Genomic DNA, 25,168 nt, shown 5'->3' on the forward strand with positions numbered 1-25,168 from the left:
ATAGAACAATGAAACCTGTTGAAATCATTTTAAGTATGGGGAAGAAGGGAATGAAGGCGAATGATGGAGTGGGTGAACCTATCCAAGGTACATGGTAAGCATACGTGGAAATGTCACAGTGAAACCCCCGACAACTAACATATGCTAATAGAAAAAAAATTTTAAGTAGAAGATGCTATTGAAATGAATGCAGTCACACCCACTTATGTCCCATCTATGACAGCAGATTTGAGTAGTTGCAACAGAGACCATATGGCCTGCAAAATATTTATCTGGTTGTTTACAAAAAACGTTTGCAAACCTCTATTAGCTGCTTCATCCTACCAATAGAGTTGCATTGAGTTTGGGTTAGAGGTCAGTCTGTGTTTGTGTTACTAACACTGTCTAAATGCCATCCCTGACTGAGCCAGGCAGTGTGCCATGAGCACTCTTCCTTTCCTATGCATTTCGTTTATACTTGCCTTGTTTGTTTGCTTCTAATTCTTCACACTCATGATATTCATTTATCAAACTCTTCCCCGGGTGTGTACATATATTTGAATATATTAAGGTACCAATTTTGTCCACTTAAAGATGTTGCTTCAGAAGCCTAGTGACCTGCTCCAATATGAACCAGTTGCTGTCTGTTCCTGAAGCAGAGCCACCGTCCTGGGATCTGCCCGCACTGTGCTGTCTCCCTGGGAGAAGGGTGCTTTTGCCTCTGAACTGTACTCAATCCCCTGTTTCTAGGATCTGTACCATTCACTAATTTGAGAGAGCACAAATTCCACCATTGCCCCAAAGAAAAATGTAAGGGAAGTACATTTTTCGAGATTTTGAATGTCTGAAAATGTTTTTATTCTTGTTTGATTGGATATCCTAGTCAGCTTGGATGCTATGACAAAATACCAAAGACAGGATTGCTTACTTCTTCTTCTTTTTTTTTTTTTTTCCGGTGGTACTAAGTTTTAAACTCAGGGCCATTTGCTTGCTAGTCAAGCAGCTCTGCTACTTGAGTCATTCCCAATCCTTTTTTGCTTTAGGTTATTTTTCAGACAGGATCTTGACACTTTACCCGGGGTCAGCTTTGGATAGTGATCCTCCTACCTATGCCTCCCACATAGCTGGGATTATAGGCACACAAAACAATGTCTGATTTGTTTGTCAAATATTCCACTTCCTCTTCATAGTTTTAGGTCTATCATGTTAAATATTTCTTCCATTGACTTGTGTTTCTCTACTGAACATTCAAGTTTAAGTGCGGACACTCAGAAACCAAATGAAAGCTTTGGGAGGCCCTGCCAGCCACGGGTTGCAGGATAAATTGGATGACTCATTTCCTGGATTGTCTCTCATGTTGCTGTCTTTCTGTCTTTCCTCTTGGTCTGAGCATAATCTGCAGGAATACATCTGGCTGATGGGGGATGGGGGAAGCTGGCATCTCAATACTCACAGTGTGAGTCACTTAGTCACCCTGATTTCATTATGACGCTCCTACCTTCACCTTTTCCTGACGTTACTTCAGTCCAGAGACTCTGTTTTTAATATTTCCAGAGAACAAATTGGTAAACCTGTAGCCTCTAGTCTACTGACAGGCTGTATGAAATTAAAAAAGAGGATGGAGAGGAAGTATGGTACAGCTTCTAATTTCCCTTTTTTTGTTGTTGTTTTTTTGCAGTACTTAAGTTTGAACCTAGGGCCTCTGCACATACTAGTCGAGTAATCTATTACTTGAGCCACACCTCAGCCCTTCTGTTTTCATTTTGCTTTTGAGACAGGATCTCACTACCTTTTGGTTGGGGATGGCCTTGAACTCATTAATTCTCCTGACTCCACCTCCTGAGTATCTGGGATTACAGACAAGTACGGTCACATTCAGCCTTTCTAATTTCATCTTAACCTAGACTTTTACCCAGTCTTATTTTAACTCCATCTTCAGTCTCAACTCCAGGGCTACCTAGTGGTACTAGTTTAGAAACATTTGGGTTCTGGGACAAAACTGTTGATTTAGGATCTAGCTTGATTTTGGCCACTAAGTCATTCATTTTTCAGAGGTCTTCTCAACCTCCTCATTGTTGTAGGTGTTATTTCCTCTCTTGTTCTTATCCCTATAAAAGTTTTCTCTCCATTTTTGAATTTCTTAGGGTCTTTTGTGTGATGTTTCAGGATTGATTTAAAAAAAAAGTACTTATATTCAATCTGCCAGCTTTCTAAGATTTCTCTCAATATAAAAGTTATGAATATCTTTTCTCTATATCATTAGTCTTCCCTACCAGACCTTTTTCCACATGATGCTCATAGCAGTTTCTCTGTAAATAATAGGCTGGCCCCAAATCTGCACTTGTGAAATGGGTGGTGTGTCTCCTCACAATGTCACCACTTAAGCCACATCTGACTTCACCCTTCTTCAGTCCTCCTTTCTCCAGTCCAGGTTCCATCTACTCTGACTCTGTCTCCAGACAGACCACTGTCCACCTGCTTCTTTGCATATTCTGTTCCCTCCATCTGGGGTGGATCTGCCTGCTTCCTTGCTGACTCTCAATTTGAGATTAAGGAATTTTCTGGGATGTCTTCCATAAACCATTCACCCATCCCCAAATTCTAGGTTAGATTGCCCTTCCTTTGTGCATTCAGAAGGATAGATACTTCTCTTTTATTACTGTTGACATGGTTAGTTATAAATACATGTTTTCTTATTTTTTCTTGCCACTAACGCATGTCAGAACAATGGCAAATGTATTATTTTGTCAAGTCCAGACTAAATATTTAGAAGTTGAAACTGACTGTTTATGAAGAATGAAGACATTCTTTTTACTTCAGGTTTCCAGGATTCTTTGTGTATTCCAAGAATGGAAATAGTAGTTTTAAAGCAAATCATCCTCAGTTTTCCAACTTTAAAATTCACAGAAACATACAATCAATGAGCTTGACCTTTAGTTAAATAAATTATGAATATTTTGCCAATATGCTTCCAAGAAAGCCTTTTTAAAATGCAATTGATTTGACTAACATGTCTTGAAACAATGCATGTTTTAAATGAATATATGTGGGGGACTGTCTAGAGAGAGGATCAGCTCAGAGGGAAGGAGGGGAAAGGGAACGGGTACTGAGAGGTGAAGAGGATGGAGGTGTGTGTGTGTGTGTATACAGAATAATGATTCCCCAAGAAATACTGTTTGTAAAGTGTTTGTAAAAGGAGGGAGGAGGGAAGGGAGGAATGGAAATAAAATGAGGAAGTGAACTTGTTCAGGGTACATTGTACAATTGTACATATATATGGAACTACCACAATGAAGTCCTCTTGTATTATTAATGTATTCTAATTTAAAAATAAAATTTTAAAAAGATTAATGAGAATGTAGAAATACTAAATTAAAGCTTAAAAAATAAAATAAATACTTCCAAATAGTCAAGAGGAATATAACCTATGTCGATGTCGCTTTATTTCCCAGAAACCCACAACAATTTTATTTAATGATCTTGTCACTGTTTTAAGCCCTTAGTTGTTTTTCAATACCTGAAGGGGACAATTGCTAGGGGAAGGAGACTCTCTGAGAAATTCCAGAAGGTAGAAGAAAGATATGGTCAAATAACAGGGAGAAGGGAATTTAATTTTGAATAAACAGTTTTCCTTTCTGTCATTGATCCTTTTTATTAAATTACAAAAGTAAATCATGAATACAAATTATAAAATTCAAACACTATTTAACTCTGCAGAGCACACTGTCCAACAAAACTTGCTGTAATGATGAAAATGTCCCATATCCTCACTGTTCAATAACATAGCCATCAGCCACATGCGGCTATCAAGTGCACTTGAGAAGGAACTATTGTGACTGAGGAAATTATTTTCATCTTCATTTGATTTTAATTAGCCTAAATTTAAATACATATGTGGCTAGTGGCTGCCATATTGGACAGCACAGACACAGACTAAGACGTCAAATCATAATCATTGTCAAATCTCATAAAAAAGTCATTGTTACAGTTTGGTATTTTGTGCTATCTGTCATGTATAAGGAATATAGTTCACTGCATAAACTCTGGATTCAGATACCTGCATTTAAATCCTATGTGCAAGTCAGACATGGTGACTCATGCCTGTAATCCCAGCTACTCAGGAGGCAGAGACAGAAGGACCCAGGTTCAAAGGCAAGCCCAAACTGTATCTAAGGAACAAACCTATTTTTAAAAATGACTGGGGTGTGGCTCAAGTGGTAGAATGCTTGTGTAGAAAATGTGAGGCCCTGAGTTCAACCCCCATACCACAAAAATTAATACAAATAAAAATAACCCTAGATGTGTGACCTTGAGTAAATTCAGTAACTTCTCTGTTCTCTGCTATTTGCATGTATGAGAAATGTTAAAAATCTGTAAAATGGGGCCAATAACTGTAACTACCTCTTTAGTATTTTATGAGAAATAAATTAGCCAATATATTCAAAGACCTTAGGAGAGTTCCTGGCATGTAATAAGTACTCAATAAATATTAGATATCAACCTTAAAATTATTTGCATGTTATTCTGAGGTTTCTTTTGTACTTCTTGCCTTAGAAAGTATTCTGTTTCAAAACATATAGCTGTGTTTTTTAATGTGAACATCTTTAATTCTAAAGTACTGTGTGCACATAAGAAAACAGAAGAGTAAAAATCTCCTGACTCACTTTCAGAAAGGACAGAGTAGGTAATTCAAATCAACCTATAAATTGCAAACAGAAGGAAGTAAAAAGAAAAGGAAACCCTGGATATATTGTAACGTGATGCAAAGAGAAGAAAACCTTCAAAGCAGCTGGAGAAAAATGTTAGAAAAACCTTCTAAAAAGCCACAATAAAACTGAAAGTTAATTTTTCAACAGAAACAATAGAGGCAAAACTCAGCTGAATGATTATTTAAAAGTCTGCAAGGCAAAACAAACTATCAATCTAGAATTCCAGTGAAAATATGCATCAAAAGAAAAAGTTTTTTAAATAAAGATTTAAAGAAAGAAATCTACTAGAATTCATGATCAGCCAAATCTCACAGATAAAATACTGCAAGCTTTCTAGAGGCAAAAGAAAAGTTGTCTCTAGTGGAAGGCTGAAAACATAGGAGATAATTAAAATCAATAAAAATGAGAATTAATCTATATGAATGTTGAATTATAAACCCAGAATGATAAAGTCTTAAGGTTTTTAAAGTTTATTCAAATTTAAATATACTTACGAGTCTTAGACAGTAAAGATTACTCTTGGCACTGTTTTAGAAGGGTATCAGTATTAGGCTTTTGTAAATTAAACACGTAAACTGCACTGTCTACGGAAACCATCCCTTACTTCTAATTCACTTGTTTTTATTAGAATGCATTTTGAATTCTATCAAATTATTTTTCTGCATCTTTTGAGACTATCATCTTTTCTTCTTTTGAATTATTTTGTTTTTGCAGTGCTGAGGACTAAACCCAGGGTCTAAGATATAATCTCAGCCCTACCATCTTGAAATATTTTTACCCAGTTATTTTTTAATTTTTATTTTATTTATTTTTTTTATTTTGGCAGTACTGGGGTTTGAACTATGGCCTCACACTTGCAAGGCAGGTGCTCTACCACATAAGCCACTCCATCAGCCCTACTTTGAATTATTTAACATTAAACCAATCTTGAATTCCTGGAATGTTACAGTGTTGCCAATGTTGGAATTAATAACCCTCTCCTGCCCAAAACAGACACACGAGACAGAAAATCTTGACAAGGCAATTTTCTCTTGATCAAGAGGGTGCAAGCACATGCTCACTCCAGCTGAGCAAACACGCAAGCACAAAATGGCTGGCAGTGGCTCCTCCTATGTCCCTGACACAGTTGTACCTGCCCCTCACCTGGGATTTGTCCAGTTCAGAGGTTCACAGTCTTCTCCAATTGGCTAAAAGGCTTGGAGGATGGGTTAAGGCATGCAGTTTGGCAACAATGGAGTTGTACAGGAATCTGGAAGAAGCAAGGACCCTTTAAACATGCAAGTCACCTAAGATGATGACCTGAGGAATTTTTAAGTAATCTAAGAGGGTAACAAATACTTTGATAAAAAAGATCATTTTTCTTACAGCATTAGCTATTATATTTTCACGTATACTATCTGGATCCAACCTGCCAATATTTTTTTGGTATGTAAGTTCATGAACCAATTGGCTTATAATTTACTATTGTTTTAGTCCCTCTGTCAAATTTTTGGAACTATGATTATTTTAGTATCATAAATTGAGTTGGGGATGTTCTATTGATTTTTTTATTATTTTCTAAGAGACTTTCATTGGATTAATCTTTTCTGTTACTTAAAAAGTGTTTAGAATTCCAGTACATCCATGCATGGTGGCTTAGCCTGCAATTCCAGCACTCTGGAGGCTGAGGCAGGAGGATTGTGAGTTCAAGGCCATCCTGAACTATATGAGACCCTATCTTGAAAAACCAAAAAAGAAAGAACAGAAGAGAAAAGGAAAAGAAAGGAAAAGGAAGAAAAAAGGGGAAGGAGAAAAGGAAGGGAAAATTTCTAAAGAATACAACTATAAAACTGCCTGAATCTATTTGTGCTGTTCTGTGCTTTATGGAAAGATTATTTCCTGTTTTCATTCATTAAGCCATTTAGTTACATAGTTACATTTTCTGCATGTACCAGAAATGTTTTCGTACTATAGGTATGCCGTCCATTTATTCTCTTATTATGGTTTTACATGTATGTCTTGCCTATAAATCATTCCTTCATCACACCTAAACTCATTGTGCGTGTGTGTGTGTGTGTGTGTGTGTGTGTGTGTGTGTGTATGCACACACACTCTTTATTACTTTCTGGACCCGTTTCAAAGAACCAACATTTAGCTATGTTGATCTTCCTTATCATCTATTTGGTTCTGCTTCTTTACTTTTTTGCTTTTAATTTTATTATCTCCTTACTTCTTGTGTTTCTAATTCCTTAAATTTGACACTTAGCTAATTAGATTTCAGCCTTTTCTCGTGTAACCTTTCAAGAATACTTCAGAATACTTAAAAAATACTTCAGAATCTCTCCTTGAGCATTGTTTGAGCCACCCCACAAATTCTGGTAAATAGTATTTTCATTATTATTTCATTCTATATTTTATTTTTATCTTTCCTTATGGTATTTTCTCTGATCTGTTTAACAGTGCCATGCATTTTGAAAAGAAATCAGTTTTTATGCCAAGTTGTTTCTCATAATTGTCCTTAAATTATGAGCACATGACGTGATGTATGTGATACAGTTTCTTGGTATCTCAGAGTTATTTTGCAACCTAAAAACATTCTCAGTATTCATAGACACTTGCTGTGTGCTTAAGAAGAATATGCGTTCTTTAATTAATTGGCAAAGGGTCTAAATACACCTATATTAAATCAAGTCTGTTAACTGTGTTGCTTTTTAGAACAATTTACAAAATCAATTCCATTTTATTCATCAGGAAGAAACTGAAATTTTTAAGTGACACTGACCCATTTACAATGGGATTATAAAAATCAGGTTCCTGACAAAATGTATTAAGACACCTGTGGAGAAAATTACAAAACTATAAGATTTAAATAAATAAAAAGATATGCTTATTCACAGTTTGGAAGAGTCAACATGATGAAGATGTCAGTTCACCCCACTGTGTGAGTGTGTGTGTGTGTGTGTGTGTGTCTGTGTGTGTGTAAGTTGACAAATGATTCTGTAGTTTATGTGAAAAATATTTGAGGTATACTGAAAGAAGAACTAAATGCCAAAATTATAATTTTAACGGTATGGAATGAATGCAAGGAGAGATAAAGTAATGAAGTAGTATAGAAACCCAGAAACAGACCTAGTCATGATTCTGTACACAATTTATTACAGAGGGGAGGCTGAAAATCACTGGGGAAAGACAGGTTTTTTTCAATAAATAGAGCTGGGGAAATGGGTTATTCTTATTTAAAAAAAGAAGAAGATAGGGGGGAGAAATGACCCAAACATTGTATGCACATGTGAATAAATGAAAAAAAAAAAGAAGAAGAAAAGAAATTTAACACCTACTTCACCCCATATACAAAACTTATTTCCAAGTAAATTAAAAAACCCAACTGTAAAAGTTAAAACTAAAACTTGGCTAGAAAGATTTAGGTAGCTATCACTATTACATCAGGCTAGGAATAGTTTCATTAGGACACCAAAAGGAAACAAGCTATGAACATGAATTTTGAATGTGCAATGCATACATACACATACATGTTTTCTATGTTTTATGTGCTTGAACTTTGAATATGTATTTTGGATATAAACATATAGATACATGTTTGAGTTTTGATAGGATGTTATAATTCACATGTATTCACTACGGAGTGAAGAAATGTGATCAATACTGATGATTCAAAGACATAATGGTGAGTGAAATGCAAATCAAAACTAACAATACATTAATTAGGGATCCACAAAATTCTGGTACCACTGAAAGTAAATAAAGCAAAGTAATGATTAACTATGGATGTTTATCAAAAGAAGAATGGGATGAGGCCAGGAAGTATTGATTACTCTTTAATTTTAACTGTAAATATTTTTTAAATTATATATATACTTTTGCATTAAGCACTTCATAATAAAAGGTAAAAGATAAAAAGATATTGACTTTTATATATTGATTTATAACAAGCCACCTTACCATTCTCTCAGTATTTCTAATACTTTTTCCATCCATTGTATGTGACAGCATCAACTATACAATGATAATTTTGTTTTCTCCTTTTTGATATTGATACCTATTTTTCTTATAATTGCATTAGTTGTTGTTTCTAGATCAATGCTAAAATAACAGTAATAATTTTTTTCTGGTCCCTTTAATGGAGTGCCTTCTGCAGTGTCCCATACATAAAGAATTTCTGCATGGTATAACTGCATCCAGATGAAACAGGCTGCCACCTAGAAAGGCAGACCTCGAGCATGTGAACTAGTTTTATTTGTTTGTTTATTTGCTTGCTGTTTGCTTGTTGTGTACACAGTATGGAGGTGAAGAACCCTGACATCATCCCATGATCCTTGTGGGGCCAGATGGAAATGGCAAAATGAAACAAGTGTCGCTTGCATTCAGAAAGGCAGGAACTGTCACTCATGAGCTCACTCAAAGGCCAGGCTGAGTGGCCTTCTTTTCAGTCCCAAGGAAGGCTCAGGTCAGACTTACCTTCAATTACAAAATTGGCTGGCTCACAAACAGGCTGGAGGGAGTCCTCTGTCTTAAACCAGACACCTGCATGCCTGTGACAGATCTGTCCCCACAGGCCATTCTCTGAGTGGAACACAGCTGAATCCAGAACAAACACCTCTCTCAAAGGACCTGTGTTTCATTTAATAGAGTTCAAATTGAGTGTCTAGAAACCTTGATGCTTTTTTATTTCCAGCTGCAGGGACTCCCTGAACTGCTGGTCTGCCCACATCTCCAGATTTCTTCACCCAGGAAGCCTGCCACTACTAAAGTTTATCAATTGTTATAAAACAGTGCCCAACATAGGTTGCTGAATGACTGGCTGAAAATGCTGGGCCTGGGTATATAATATACCTGTGAACTTGCAGGTGGGAAGTGTTGCTTCCAGAACCAGTGTGGGCAACAACATTGAAACTTAATACAGACTCCAGGGTCCCACAAAAGTCTAATGGTATCGGGGTCTCAGATGGCAGAGCCTGGGATTCAGTTTTTTAGTTAGTTTTTATTTCATAGCAAATACCCCAAAACTCAGGGGCTTAAATTTAGTGTTTCTTGTGAATCTGTAGGTCAGTTGGATTGACCTCCTGGTCTCAGTGGGACTCATTCAAGCATGTGTGGTTATCTGTGGTTTGGAGAGGTGATTCTGCTGATCAAGGCTGGGCTCTCTCACGTGAGGGGGGCTTGTCTGACTGGAGGGTGGTGTTTGAGAAGCTTGGCTGAGTCTACTGGGCCTCTACCCACATCTTCCAGAGGCTAACCTGGGCTTGTTCACATTGGAACAGTGTGTTCACAGCTTGGAACAGACACGTTGTCATCTCTACTACTTCATCCTGTTGACCAAAGCAGGTCATTAGGCCCGTCAACTTTCATGGGGACAAGACAATAGACTCTGTCTTCAGGGGAGGATCTGCAAAGTCCCATTGCAAGAGGAATGAGTGCTGTCAGGGAGAAAGTAATGGGGACCATTTGTACTCAATCTACCATACATTTCCCCTGCTGGACCCAATGCAGACAGTGTAGCATTAGCCTCCAAATGATCTGTGTATCTTAAGGAAAAGTGGTACCCTCTCAAGGTGTCCACAGAAATAGCCACTCAAAGCCTCCAGTTATGTCACTCACTGTGGTCCTTCATGAATTCTCCACATCCCAGAGTCTATACCCCATACTTGGACCAGAGCATCAACACTGTCAGCACTGCAAAGGTAATCTTGGGCCTGACTGATACCAACCACCTCACAAAGGCCAATCAATTCACAACTGTCCAGACTTCTGTCTTTTCCTATAAGCAGAGACATGGAAAGACAAATCAGAGCCAAGAGGTTGCTCTGTGTATCAGGTAAAATTTTTTCAGACAGAAAATCCAGCGCAAATTCACTTAAGCAAAGAGAGAAAGTATCACCTCACACAATACATTTGTGTAGATCTGGTTTAGGGCCATCTTGATCCAGGAGCTCAAATGATGCCTTGAGGGTTTGGTTCTCTCCATCTTTTGGATCTGCCTTGTGCAGTATAGGCTTTCTTCTCCAGCTGCATTGGAGTACCCAGCAAAGCCAGGCTTATATCCTCACAAGCTCATACCCAGCCAAGAAGGAAAATGTGCTTGCTTGCCTCTCAATATTCCAGCAACATTTCCTTTCTTCTTATTGATTCAGACTGGATTACATGACTATCCCTAAACCAATCCTGTAAGAAAAAAATACAATATTCCCTATTCAGGTGAGGACAGATAGACAATAAATAAAGAAATGAATAACAACTGCAGTATGTTCCATGTTAGAGGTGTTGTGGGAAAAACAGACCAGAGAAAGAAAACAGAGAACGTTACAGTGGGGGTTGAATCTTACATGGAGTGACCAGAGGGACATCACTGAGAACTGAAGATTTCATGTTGAGCTGGATAAGCTATGAAAATATCTGGAGAAGAGCTTTCCAGACAGCTTTGGAAAGCTAGTGCAAAGACTCTGAATCAGGAGATACTTTTCCACACTTGGAACATAGGTACACCAGTCTCCACTTGATGCTCTAAGAGTGGAGGAAAAGGTGGTTTCTCAGTGGGACATGGGTGCCAGGCAAAGAAACTGGCTGAGCCTGCTGTGGCATGATCTTCTGACCAGGACAAATGGGGACTTCACTGCCATTCTAGGGACTGACCTACTAAGGGGTACAGACTTGGTGCTGGCATAACCTCCACAAGCCACTGAGGAACTTTCCACTGTAAAACTCTCTGTTCCCTAACAGACTATGGATCACCCTCATTTCACCTCCTCCTTGTACAGGTTCAGTTGGAGACACTTTAATCTTCTTTCTTTGTCTTTGTCAATCATAACATTGGCACGTTTTAGGATTCTTGGCCAATTTTTTGGTAGAAGTCCCTCAAATTTGGGTTTGTCTGATGTCTGATGTATCCTCATTATTAAATCCAAGATACACATTTTGGGCAGAAATAATCATGGAACTGAAGATGTGTCCTGCTCAGTGTGTTATATCAAGAGGTACATGATGTCAGTTTGTCCCTGTGGCATAAAGAGAAATATGTTTGGTCTTCCTCTCAGGTTCCTGGCACAGAGCTCTAAAACCCTTGGAATTTCCCCAGTGATAGGAGCAGTCTTTTATAATTCACAGCAAGCCCCTTTTGAGCACAACTGAATTTAGGCTAATGAGGTAACTTGGAATAGAGCCTCTAGCTGGTTGGTCACCAGAAAGATTTGGCCCAGACCTCCAGAAAGGAAGTGGAAACTGAAGATTAAGCTCTATAAAAAATCTCGAATGAGAATTGAAGAGCTTCTGGATTGATGAATAACTGGGAAGTAACATATTCCAACTCCACAGGATATAAACTTCTTTACTTGGGACTTTTCTCAACCTTACCCTACTTGCCTCTTAACCTGGCTGTTCATCTCCACCTTCGTAATATTCTTAAGAAGTCAGGAAATGTAAGTAAAGTACTTTCCTGAGTTCTCTCACTAATATGGTTACTGGAAAATTTAAGATTACATATGTGGCTCAAATTATATTTCTGAAGGACAGCACTGGTCACAACTGCAGGCTGAGCACGAGATTGGAATCTTTTTTAGCTCCCCAAGTGATTCTAATGTGCAACCCGGATTGAGAGGCCTGGTTCAGAGAAATCATAAGAGACAATACAGTAGCTTGTAACTGGCAACATCAGGGAGCTGTTAGCAACCCCAAACCTGAAAGGGAGGGAGTGGTTAGAGAACATGATCCCTCCTGTGTGTAGCTCTGAGAAGAGAGCTGCCTGTCAGAAGTGATGATCTTTCCTAGAGGGAAAACTCAAGTTCAGTAGGGAAGAAGCCAGGGCAGTGGACAGCCTGGTTCCTCTCTCCTCTGCCTTTGACTGCCCCACTACAAAGAGCAAAATTGGAAAGAGAGGACAGAGGATTTGAAGGAACAAACACAGGATACCCAGTACAGGCACCTAATCAATGCTCTTGGGAAAAATAAAGAGCACCCTTACAGGAGCAGCACTGAACACAAGTAAGCTGTGGAACTTTCACCAAACCAGTTCTGATCCCTGGATTAATATCCAGTGAAAAACCACAAACAAAAGCATCTGAATTGCTCAGAAAGTTTTCAAAACTGGGAAACTCACGGAATCCCCTTTATTCAAAAACAGTAATTTTGAAGTCTTTGGGTACTTCAGTTCCTACAGAGACGATATCAACTAATAATACTAATAAACACAATACAGTTCTACTTATTGAGTTCTCACCATGTGCTAGGCACTGTGCAAAGTGCTTCATATAAATTATAACCCAGTGTGGCTTTATGCTTTTCCTCAATTTCACAGTAGAAAATATATATTATGCATCTGGATGTAAAAATGGAACTATTTTTGTCTCATTTCCTCCTGAGGTCCTAACAGAAAAGAAAACATTTGATGTTATTTATCCTCACATGACAAACATAGCATTCAATGCTTTTTCACAGAGCATGCTAAGCTATCATCAAAACTGATTGCCCAGTGTTCTGGTTGAAGGGATGGTGGTGACCAGAGCCAAACCACCCAAGCACTTATCAAACTCTGCTTATGTCTACCTACTATCATACAATTGGTCAAGTTCAAAATCAATGGGGTGGCAAAGTCCACTCTGTTCATTTTAATGCACTGATAGAGCATACCGCAGAGAGAAGATCAATAATCCAATCCAAATAATAATATTAGCAACCCAATAATCCAAGGAGAAAAGGAACAGTTGGCATCCCCTGGCCTGTTTTAAGCTTCCTGTTCCAAATCATGTGCTCAGAGAGGGAACACTTGCTTTAAATTTGGTAAGGGTATGGAGTTACTTATATGATTATGGCACTTGATATGACTTTTTCATTATTGAAATGAAACCTTCTAGAGACTGGAACTGATGAGAGGACATTCTGAGAGTAACCTGAAAACATTACCTAAGGACCAGGGAAGAAAAATCTACATGCCCAGTTGAAATGAGTTGAGGATGAACAGATGGGTTTGCCATTGAAACGAGATCATGCAGCAAACCAACCACCTATACCATTTTCTGACCTACAACTGCACCATTTTAATTTGACATTATTCAGATAGCAAATCAACATCTGTGCCTTTAGAATATTTATTTAGTTTAATATGTTATAAACATAGTTTGACGGAAAATATTTTTGAGAGCAGCATTTAAAGATTGTCTTGAACCATCTTCAAAATATTTACAGGAAAGATGAAAATCAGAATGTTTTCAATTGTACCCAAAAGAATCTGTTGTCTTGTAGTTAAGATTCACAGAAGGGAAGTGAAAATTTCTGTCACAACTAAACACAAAGCCAAAGCACACTGTTCTGAAGCCAGCAGCCATGAGGCTCATCCCTCTGAGACCTGGAGAAACTTCCCTCCCCAGGAGAGCATTCTTGAAGTAAAAAGAACTGAGACAGTGATTAATGGTACGAAAGGGACTCATTTCCCTTTTGAGGCATGTCTGATAAAACACAGATTATGATAAAATCAGGGTTTGGGGCCATTTCTCTGGACAGGCTTATACCATCAAATTACCCTCCCACATATTCCTGCCCACCTGGTGAGAATGACAACCACAAGGTGGAAGCCACATCAAGGAGACCACATTCCGTTGTGTTACAAATGGTCTTATACCCACTGCTAGAAGTCAAGGTATTTACTCCATGATTTTAGTAAGTTCTAGGAAGCCTAGCTGACTCTTCAGTCAGACTCTGCCTTTTGAATGTCTCACCATCCTGATCTAAGATCAAGTCACCTTTCTCTGCCCATCCAAAACCATGATAGTGAGCCTAAAGATAGGCTCATTTACTAAGGGTTGTATGCCTTCCCACTTCATTAAAAAATGATAAACTGAGGGGCTGGAGCTGTGGATCAAGCAGTAGAGTGCCTGCCTAGCAAGCATAAAGCCCTGAGTTCAAACTCTAGTACCACCAAATTAAAAAAAAAGGGAAAATGATAAAGTGACACTAAGGCACTGGGCTAATACTTTTCTCTATCTGAAAAGAACAACTCATATTCTCCCAATTGCAACTCTGCCATTTCTCAGATAATAAAAGTCAGACTCTTTCCTCACCAACTTGAGATTCTCAAAGACAAACTACCTTGTCCTGTTCATCTGTGTGTCTTCAGTTTTTGGCACAGTGCCTGGCACTATATACATTGAATATTGAGATTACAAGCATAAGGAAAGGATCCTAGGGTCATAGATGAGATACCTGCATGTTAGCTGATTAAAGGATAACCAAGAAGGAAGGACATGATCAGCCCTACCATTAAAATGTGGCATGGTGTGATTTCTGTGTGTGATTTCTCCTCGTCTCCTGTACCCAAACTTTTTGGCACTCAAAGTCTGGTAGAAATCCAGTAAGAAAAGTAAAGAGCACCAGAGCCATTGTAGTTTCAGTTTTCTCGTTTATAATTAGGACTGGTTCAAGAACATGCAACCTATACAATCTCACAGTTATTTTAATAACTTTTCAATAAAAGACCCTGCCCTACATTTTCACTTGAGGACCCTTGTAAGATAATATAGTTATTTTTGCCTATAGGGAAATGGGAGAGACAAAAGCTAATGCTAAGTTTTCTCCCTACAAGAAAATTTCAGGAGTCTGTTGCCTTCATTGACTTCCTTAGAACAAATCCAAGATGCCTCTGGGGACACCCCAGCTGACTACCATCTCCCTCCAATGATTGTTAGCCTTGCCTCTTGAGGTCATTATCAGCATCTGACTCCTATACCCATAGATTAGAATGGGAACAAAGAAGTTGACCTACCTTACCTTCAGTTTGGACTTGAATTTATTCATTATAATCATTTTCCTTGCTAGATAAGAATATTTTATTGGAATTTTTAAGTTCAAAATATTTCCTACATTTTAAAATGCATATCTAATCTGCACCAAAAACCCTTTTTAACTGTTTGTTAAAACCTGCTAACAATCTCACTTCTGTATCCGTTTTGATTTTGTTTTTCTTAGAATTGTCATGAACAATTTGGAAATAGAATTTGTTCATCCCCAGTACTCTTCACATCTTAACTAGATAATCATATTTCCAGACAACATCTTACGTGGTCATACTTGCTATGATGTAATCAATCAAATGAAGATTCACAGAAAAATGTATTAACTCAGCAGTGAAAAGCCTAGTACTCAGCTAGTGCTTAGCTGAGTTATTAATATTAGAAATGAGTGCTGAGTTGATGAGCAGTAGAAAAACTTCTAAGTAGACAATGGCATTAAAATTTGATTTCCCCATCCCTAATGGAACAGCTGCTTGTGCTATATTTCACTGTATAAAAATATGTTGAAGCTGTACTTTTCGTTCTCATATCTGTTCTAATGAAAGGCTAACACGTCTTTATTAGCTCTAGAGTACTTGAGCTCTGTTTTTGTAATGTATCAGTCTAAAATCAGAAAGTACTTGTTTAATATTTGTTCAGATATCACTGTTGCCCTTCCTTGTGCTTTCATTTGGCTTAATGTCCATAATAAATTATTGGTATCCACAATAGGCAATTCTACATATTGATTTCAATGAGTGTTTCTCATCTGTTTGGTCTGGTGCTGTAGAGAGCTGTATCCACAGGCAGGAGGCCCTGAGACCCGTCAAGCAATGTCTCCATGGCCAGGTCTGATCTAGCAGGAAATTGTGGCCATTTCCTTCTGTTTGATCTTCGTACATAACAAGTGGCCAAGGATTGAGGGTAGACAGAGCAATGTGGGACAAAGCCAGCCAGGTGACCTTGAGAGAACTTTCCCAGAGGAAAAAGGAGAGATAATACCCTCCTTCAAGTTCATTGGCCTCACAGTAGTCCAGGCATGACAGTAGCCATGCAGAACTGGGCAGATTTGAAAGACTGTGCACCATTCTCCTCCCAGCACCGTCTCCACTCTCACCCCATGCCGGAGTCTCAGCTCTACTTGATTTCCAAGTCCAAAATCCCATTTGCAACCACGGTGGTTGTAGAGTAAGGTCACAACTCATTGGGAAAATACAGGGGAAGGAGTACTCATTTTTATTATTACCCAGACATTATTTCTGCCTCACACATTGGTTATATAACCAACCAATGTGGATCTCATCACCCCAGTTTTTCTAGTATAATTTGAAGTCCTAGGAATAGTTCCCTCTTTAAGTTTCCCCTTGCTCTAAAATGTTATGATTCTGTGACTTGAGAGTCCTATGAAGAGGCTTCTCTGCCATTTTCTCTCTCTGTCAGGGAAGAGAAGGCAGATAGCCAATAGACTGGGGCTGGGGCAGCCAGGAGAAGATGCAGGGGCAGCTGAGGTGAGGTCAAGAGCAGCAAGCAGTTGTGCCTGGGCTTAAGGGTATGCTCATTGTAACTAACACCATCCAAGGGCTGAGTTGCAGAAGATCTATATTCCAACTGTTCTCTAAATCTGACAGGTTCCCAGAAGTTGACACAAAATACCAGAATTCCTTCCACTTTCTTTTTAGCAAAATCATTTTGGTAGCATCACTTTTATCAGCAAAAGTAGTAACAACAAAAGCAATTATAGATTTGCTCTCCATAAATTTTTTTAAAGATTTTTGTCCTGAGTCTATGAATCTACGAATTCTAGAATCCTTTTATTTTGCCTCTCTCTCTCTCTCTCTTTCTCTTCCTCCCTCCCTCTCTCCCCCCTTCCTTCTCATTCTCTCATCATTCTGCAGAAAGGGAGAAAGACAGCAAGTTGTTTATAGCAGAACTTGTAAGCCATTTGTTCTCTTTTATAGCAGATGAAGTAAAGCTCAGAAAGAAAAGACTCTATAACAGCAATTTGTCCAGTACCTCCATTTTACAGAGATGCTGTTCTTCCTGTAATCCTAGGCCCATTCTTCCCTGCTCACGAGACTTCTGTGTCCATATTTCCTTTCTCTATAAAATACACTGTTCATACATTTGGGGCATGATTAGGATCTTATCTACTTTTCCAGCCCTTTCCCCTACCACAGACCATCAGGTACCCTCAAGCTTCCCAACCTAAATTTCTTCCTATCCCTCATTCTCCTGTCTATTCTCTCCTTCCATGCCATCACATGCAGAGTCCCCTCCGCTGAGAAAGCCTTCCTACTTCCTCACTTCCTCAAGTTTCAACTTTCTTCACCCCAACCCTAAGGTCTAAGTCAAATCCCTTCTGTGAACCCACCCAGCCTCCCTGGGAAAAAAATCAGTTTTACCCTTAGACACTTGCTAGACCCAATGCTGAGTTGGTGGACTTAAGAGGTAAATTCCCTGTTGTCCTCTCCTGTGACATGTTGGCATTTCCTTGGCAGTCTAGAGCAGGGGGTCTCTGGGGGGTTGTCAAGAACCTGTGAACGATCAGCAAAAATGTATATGCATATCACAAATAAGCATCATAGATGCACACACATACAGCCTGTTCCACTTATGCTGGTGCAGTCTACTCTGGATTGCCCATGTACGAAGAATATTGACTTCAAAGCAAAGCCTATAATTCATTTTGTGCCTTTTGGCTTTCAATTTAAGCTCATATTTGAATCATTTCTCCCTTGACCCACAATCCCTGAATATATATATCTTGTCTCTCTCAGTCATCAGAGAAACCTCTTTAGAACCCCAATTCAGCTTCTCTGGAACATGGTTACCCATTTATTTAAAGTATCCACAGGGCTTCACGAAGTGCTCTTTATAACCGTTTTGTAGTCTGTTTTATCAGACCACCCCAAACATGCCTTGTGGCATCATAAACCCCATACCATCAGGCAGAATGCTGGAGAATGCCTCTTGCCCTAGAAAAATTATGAAATGAATATTTTCCTATACCACAGGCCCACAAAAAGCAGGCATGCACACTATCCCAGAACAGACTCTGTCAGTTCACCTGTTATACACCACAGCCTCGTTTGGCTTTTTCTACCCAATTCATTATTGTTTTGTTTTCTTTTGTTTCTTTTTTGTGCTTCAAAATACAGTCAGTATTAATCCTTCTTAACACCCAGAACAACCACAACTAACTTTCCTGGTCTGTGTTCCAGTATGCAAAAGGGAACTATGAAAGAGAAGACTGTGAAAATACATGCATACTGCTCTTTTGAAATTTAAGAGGAATATTCATGACTTTCAACCACAAAATAACGAACTGGGATAAGATGATAGCGGACAAAAAGTACTATAACTATTAAAGAAAGAGAGAGAGAGAGAAATGAAAAGAAAGCAGAAACCCATCACTACAAATCTCGAATTCTGAAAAAAGAGTTCAAAAAGACCTAATGAGGACAAGAAGACCTTCCAACTGTTATCATCCTGCTATTGTAACCTGAGCCCCTCCCAAGTTCTCAGACTCCAAAATCAGATCTAATTAAAAGAAAATGGAAAAGGACTTGGAGCCTTTTCAGCTCTGGAGAACATGCAGACAAATAAATTAAAAAGTGGGAGAAGTGGAACTAACCCAATAATCCGTGAAAAGCTCATTTCCCTCCCTGCCGCCACTGATGCAACAGTGTTCTTCCTCACTCCCCGTTCTCTGGTTCAGGGGCAGTGAGTGAAGAAATTGGCTAACAAGATCAGAAAATTTAATTACAGTTCTGCCGTCCCCTTCCAAGAAGTTGGCTGTCACACTTCCCTTTTAGCGATCTTCAGAATGTGCTGTCTGTCTCCGATGAGCTTCCCCTCAGCTTCCTTTCCCACTCATCTCTCTCCCTACATCAGCTTAGGACGATAGACACAGACCCTTTCTTATAGGGGTTTAGGAGGATTAGACATAAAGATTAAAAGGGGCAGTTGGAAAAGAGAATGTCATTATCCCTTCATTTCCTTTGGTTTGCCCAAACAGCTATCAACTTGGTCTTATCCCAAGAGAAGTACTGTGGCTGCCCTAAGGCTTAGCATCCTTGCATTCCAGACCTAAAGAACCCTAAGACCTCTTAGAAGAACCACAGAAATCTTCACTGAAGTGTCCTTTTTGCAGGCCAACTTAGACACAGTAAATGACTCCCCTGAGCACTGTTTCCAGCAAGATTGTGAAATGCTTTGGGCTTAAAATGAATAAACACTCAAAAGAATAGTGCAATTGAGTCATGATCTCTGCTCCATTCAGCTTGAGTGGAGAATGGCATGGCATCAAAAAACAAAAACAGTAATATAAACAACAAAACAGGTATTAACCATTCCAGTCCTAAAGCAACCAGAAATTTATGGCCAAACCCAGTAAGCAAACCATTTGAGACACAGAAGAGGTACTTCCAAAATCCAAAGTTCGGCTAATTAAGAAAAGGATTCTTTTGCTTTTCTACTTCTGGGTAAAGTGAGGCAACATCTTGTAGCCAAGATGCTCTTTCTGTTTACAGAATGCAGTCATCCTCTGCAAGCCTTAGACATTACTGATCACCTCCCAGATTAATGTAAGAAACACCAACCCAAAAAAAATGACTGTGAGCTGCCTATAGGATCCTCAGGCAAGCCCTACCTTGGCTCCCTCAGAGGTGGTGGAAAGAGAGTACAGAGAGAAGACAAGAAGCCAGCCACATTTGAGAAGCAAGCAAGAGCTTAGTCGTTATAAACAAGAAAAATGGGAGTGTTAGGAAAGAAGTTGAATCAATTTGGATTCTATTTGGCTGCAGACAATAGAACCTTCCTCCTAGGCAACAAAGAACCCAGAAGTAGGTAGCCCAAATGCTGCTGGGACTGCTTAAGGAAGTTCTCAAGGACCCAGGTTGTGTCCAACTTCCACAGTTTTAGCTTGTGAGTTTTGTCCTCATGGTCATAGAGTCAGTTACACCCCTGTGTACTAGGCAGAAAGAAGGGGAAGATTGTTTGTCCCTATTGATGACTAGCAAAAGAGCTTACCCAAAAATCCCAGTCAGGAAATTCTATTTATATCTCATTGACCAGAACTGGGTCCCATGACCACCTTTAACTTCAAGGGGTTTGGCTAACTGGACACATCATTTCTCCTCATTGGTTGGGAATTGGTCAGTAAAGAAGAGGGCTGACGCATAGTTCAAGAGGTAAAGTGCCTACCTAACAAGTACAGTGCCCTGAGTTCAAACCCCAGAACCACCAAGGAAAAGGTATATTTAAAGAAAAAGAAGAGCATGGATATTGAGCAGATGAATAGAAGTTTGAGCTACCAAGGGTGTAGTCGTGGTAAATGAGGGATAGGGATAATGACAGGATATGTTGGTAAGATTGGAAGTACAGTTGCTTCCTGAGAATAAGAGTGAGCACTGAGGTAAGAAGACTTCTATAAGCAGTCGTTTAGCAGCTTGGACATGTACATCTTGGCATATCGGCCACCTGACAGCATAGAACATAACATAGATGTCAGAGCTGCAAATCTGTTCTATTCCCCACCCAGCTGTATCAGCACAGAGAGGCCTTTCCTGTCCAGTGAGAAACAGCAGCGCTGGTGAAGATTCTAGCTGAGCTGGAATACCAAGGCAACAGACCAGGAGGACAGATGCTGGAACGATCTCCAGCAATTTCCTCTTTGTCCATCTTTGTCCAGTGACAGTGCTCTTGGGGGCTAGGCTCCCAGCCTGGAAGAGCATCACCTTGGAAAATATGAACGATGGTAAAGACCAGCTGGAAAGACCAAAGCACAGTTAATAAACAAAGGTCCTCAAATTCCCCTTGACCTCCCTTGGTCTGCACAGTCCCTTGCATAAAAGCACTCATTTGGCCAAAATCATGTCTGAAGCTGAGGGTCAGCCAGCCCAGGAATGAGTTCTTCATAGCAAACATGGAGTTGTAAGAGCCATTATGGGAGGCCTTCCAATGACAGAAGATCACTCATCTCCTGTCTTGTTGCTGGGGACAATTGTATAGCCTCACATTACCATGCCCTGCAGCTCAAACAGCACTTGGGCCTCCTGTCACCAGGGAGATCTGCTCCCTTAGCTACTTCAAGTGTTTGTGCATATAAAAAAAATAAGAAAACATAAGTAGTGCTTTGCTTTTCAAGAAACTGATCAAGGATCATGAGAAGGTAAATATGAACTGCTGAGAGATGTTCTTTCTGATTCATTTCACAAGGATAAGAAGGGCAAAGGTAGACTTCTTCTATCCACATGCACAGGGGAGTAGATGCACAGCTGAGATCTCATCAAGCAGTGGCTTGTTTGAACATCCTTGAGTCATTCCACTTGCCTCAGTGTTCATTGAACATCAGCTAAGTTTTCTGTGTACTTGACAATGTGCTGGGGGCTTCCAGGTGAATTCAGTTATGATGCTCCCATCCCAAAGGGCTGCCTATAGAAGAACTTGAAAAACAAACTATTAATAGGAATGCTGAGTTAGAGCCATTAATTGTCCCCAGAGTGTCTGGAAATCATTTACCCATTTGCTCTCCTCCACAACCCTGTGAATAGTCTGAAGAGACTACACCATGCGGTAGTTAAGAGCTCAGATTCTGAATCCAGACTGCATGGGTTCTAGGACTGGCTCTGCCACTGGCTTTTGCTGTGTGACCTTGGGCATAGTCACTTAACCCCTCTGTGTCTCAGTTCCCTCATCTGTAAAATGGGGATAGGAACAGCTGCTCTCTTCTTGGAAGATTACATTAGTCACTTCATATTAAGCATGTAGAATAGTGCCTGTTAAAAGAAGCCTTTCCTGTCCAGTGAGAAATTACAATGCTTATTTTACTTGGTTGCCCAGGTATGGACTGTTAGAGCTAAAGAAAATTTAGTTAACATCTTTTATGGACAGTGAAATCAGGGCTTACCATAGGGCTCATGAGGGAACCTTCAAGGGAACCCCAGTCTACTCCTTATAATCAGATGTTCTGAAGTTCTGTTCAACTCAAAGAAAGCCATACAATATGACTTTGACCAGGAGGAGGGCTCCCAAAATAGCTGTGGTGGTTATTTTTATATATCAGTTTATCTAAGCTTATGGTGGTTTGTTGAACCAAACATGAGTCCAGATGTTGCTGGGAAGGTACTTTTTAAAATGTGGTCAAGCTGGGTGCTGGTGGCTTACATCTGTGATCCTAGCTACTTGGGAGACTGAGATGAAGAAGGTGGTGGTTTGAGACCAACCCAGGCAAATAGCTCACAAGACCCCATCTCAACCAGTAGCTAGACGAAGTAGCACATGTCCGTCATCACAAGGTACACAGAAGACTGAGATCAGGAGGATCTCAGTTCCAGGCCAACCCAGGCCAAAAAGTTCGTGAGACCCAACTCAACAGAAAAAAGCTGGATGGCAACAAACCTTCATCCAGCCATGGTGGGAATTTTAAAATAGGAGAACTACAGTCCAGGCTGGCCTGGGCAAAATGCAAAAACCTATTTCTAAAATAACCAGAGCAAAAAGGACTGGAGGCATGACTCAAGTGGTAAGAGTGCCTGCCCCAGTACAACAAAAAAAATAGGTAAAAAGAAGAGAAAAGATGTGGTAAACGTTTAAACCAACATCTTCTTTTTTTAAGTGGTACCGTGAGTACTTACTAGGTAGGAGCTCTACCACTTGAGTCAAGCCTCCAGTCCTTTTTGCTTTAGTTATTTTTCAATTAGGGTCTCATATTTATGCCCAGGCAGGCCTGGACTACAGTCCTCCTGTATGGTTTGATAGGCCTGAACCACCATACCACCATGCCCAGCTTTTTTTTTTTTTTTTTTTTTTCATTTTTCTTTTATTATTCATATGTGCATACAAGGCTTGGTTTATTTCTCCCCCCTGCCCCCACCCCCTCCCTTACCACCCACTCCACCCCTCCCGCTCTCCCCCTCAATACCCAGCAGAAACTATTTTGCCCTTATCTCTAATTTTGTTGTAGAGAGAGTATAAGCAATAATAGGAGGGAACAAGGGTTTTTGCTGGTTGAGATAAGGATAGCTATACAGGGCATTGACTCACATTGATTTCCTGTGCGTGTGTGTTACCTTCTAGGTTAATTCTTTTTGGTCTAACCTTTTCTCTAGTTCCTGGTCCCCTTTTCTTATTGGCCTCAGTTGCTTTAAGGTATCTGCTTTAGTTTCTCTGCATTAAGGGCAACAAATGCTAGCTAGTTTTTAGGTGTCTTACCTATCCTCACCCCTCCCTTGTGTGCTCTCACTTTTATCATGTGCTCAAAGTCCAATCCCATTGTTGTGTTTGCCCTTGATCTAATGTCCACATATGAGGGAGAACATACGATTTTTGGTTTTTTGAGCCAGGCTAACCTCACTCAGAATGATGTTCTCCAATTCCATCCATTTACCAGCGAATGATAACATTTCGTTCTTCTTCATGGCTGCATAAAATTCCATTGTGTATAGATACCACATTTTCTTAATCCATTCGTCAGTGGTGGGGCATCTTGGCTGTTTCCATAACTTGCATGCCCAGCTTTTTATTGGTTGAGATGGGGTCTCGCAAACTTTTTGCCTGGGATGACTTTGAACCTCGTGAACCATCACACCCAACTAAATCAAGAGACTTTGAATAAAGCAGATTACCCTACATAAGGTGGGAGAGTCTTATGCAATCCATTGAAGGCCATAACTGAGGGCTCCAAAAGAGAAAGAAGTTTCCTCAAGACTGGAACATAAGAATGCTGTCTTTCAGCTTACTGCCCTGCAGAAGTCAAGCTCAAGACTAAATTAACTTACTTCTATTTCCAGTTCGTAGGCCTTCCCTATAGATAGATCTTGGGTTTACCAGCCCCCATAATCATATAAGCCAATTTCTTAAAATAAATCTGTCTCACACAAATACATGTATGTATATTTATATGAACATATATAAACTACTATATATACCTGCATATATATAAATACATAACACATGTCTATGCTAGTGTCTGTGTGTGAGTGTGTGTGTGTGTGTGTGTGTGTGTCTGTGTGTGTGTGTGTTTCTCTAAAGAACCCTGACAAATAAGTTCACTTCTTAGGGAGGCGGGACTGTACCTTTGCCTGGCTATTTCTTAGACCTAGAGTGAGGCTGCTTGTAATGTCTCTGCTTATTTTGCTGCTCTCAATGCTGTTGAGTACAGTTAGTCACTTTAAAAGTGTATGATCAACCTCAAAGTATGTACAAGATGCCCTAGATGTCCTCATCCTTGTTAGACCTAACAGTGGACACGAAAGAACTGCAGAATGTGTTCAATTCCCTACATACATAAAGACCCAAGAACACTGTGGAGACCATGGGCATAGTCAGTTGTGTGATGATTCTATCCTGCTGAGAAAGTCAGAGAAGGGATAACGCATATTGAATCCCCCAAAGAAAAGAGATTCACAATGAGCTTTTAAGGTCCAAAATTGGCCTTAAACTGGAGAACCTTATCTTAGTCTGGACCAGAGAGGCCATGTGGACATTCAGAGGGTGTGAGTCCTGGACCAAAAGAAGCCAAGCAGGACATGTACACATTACACATGTAGACAAAAGGAAGATGTCTTAGTCTATTTTGTATTGTTATGACAAAATACCCAAGGTTAGATTCTTTATAAAGAAAAGAGGATTATTTAGCCCAAAGTTCTGAAGGTCCAGGAGCATGGAACTAGCATCTACTGAGCTCCGGCAAGATTATCACAGCAGATCCCACATGGTGGGAGCATG

General features: G+C 39.6%; 1 long non-coding RNA gene across 1 annotated transcript in view; it reads right to left on the bottom strand.

The window, feature by feature from the left end:
- Positions 1-13,381, bottom strand: part of LOC141418487 (uncharacterized) — a 115,406-nt gene extending 102,025 nt beyond the window's left edge. The window contains exons 1-4 of the long non-coding RNA XR_012443125.1: positions 12,895-13,381; positions 10,564-10,847; positions 9,144-10,443; positions 5,832-5,937 (exon numbers count right to left, since the gene is read on the bottom strand). This is a non-coding gene — a long non-coding RNA (uncharacterized lncRNA). The remainder of the gene's footprint in view (positions 1-5,831; positions 5,938-9,143; positions 10,444-10,563; positions 10,848-12,894) is intronic.
- Between the last annotated feature and the right edge of the window lie 11,787 nt (positions 13,382-25,168).

Source organism: Castor canadensis, chromosome 17 (assembly GCF_047511655.1).
Source record: "Castor canadensis chromosome 17, mCasCan1.hap1v2, whole genome shotgun sequence".
In the NCBI taxonomy this organism is placed as follows: domain Eukaryota; kingdom Metazoa; phylum Chordata; class Mammalia; order Rodentia; family Castoridae; genus Castor; species Castor canadensis.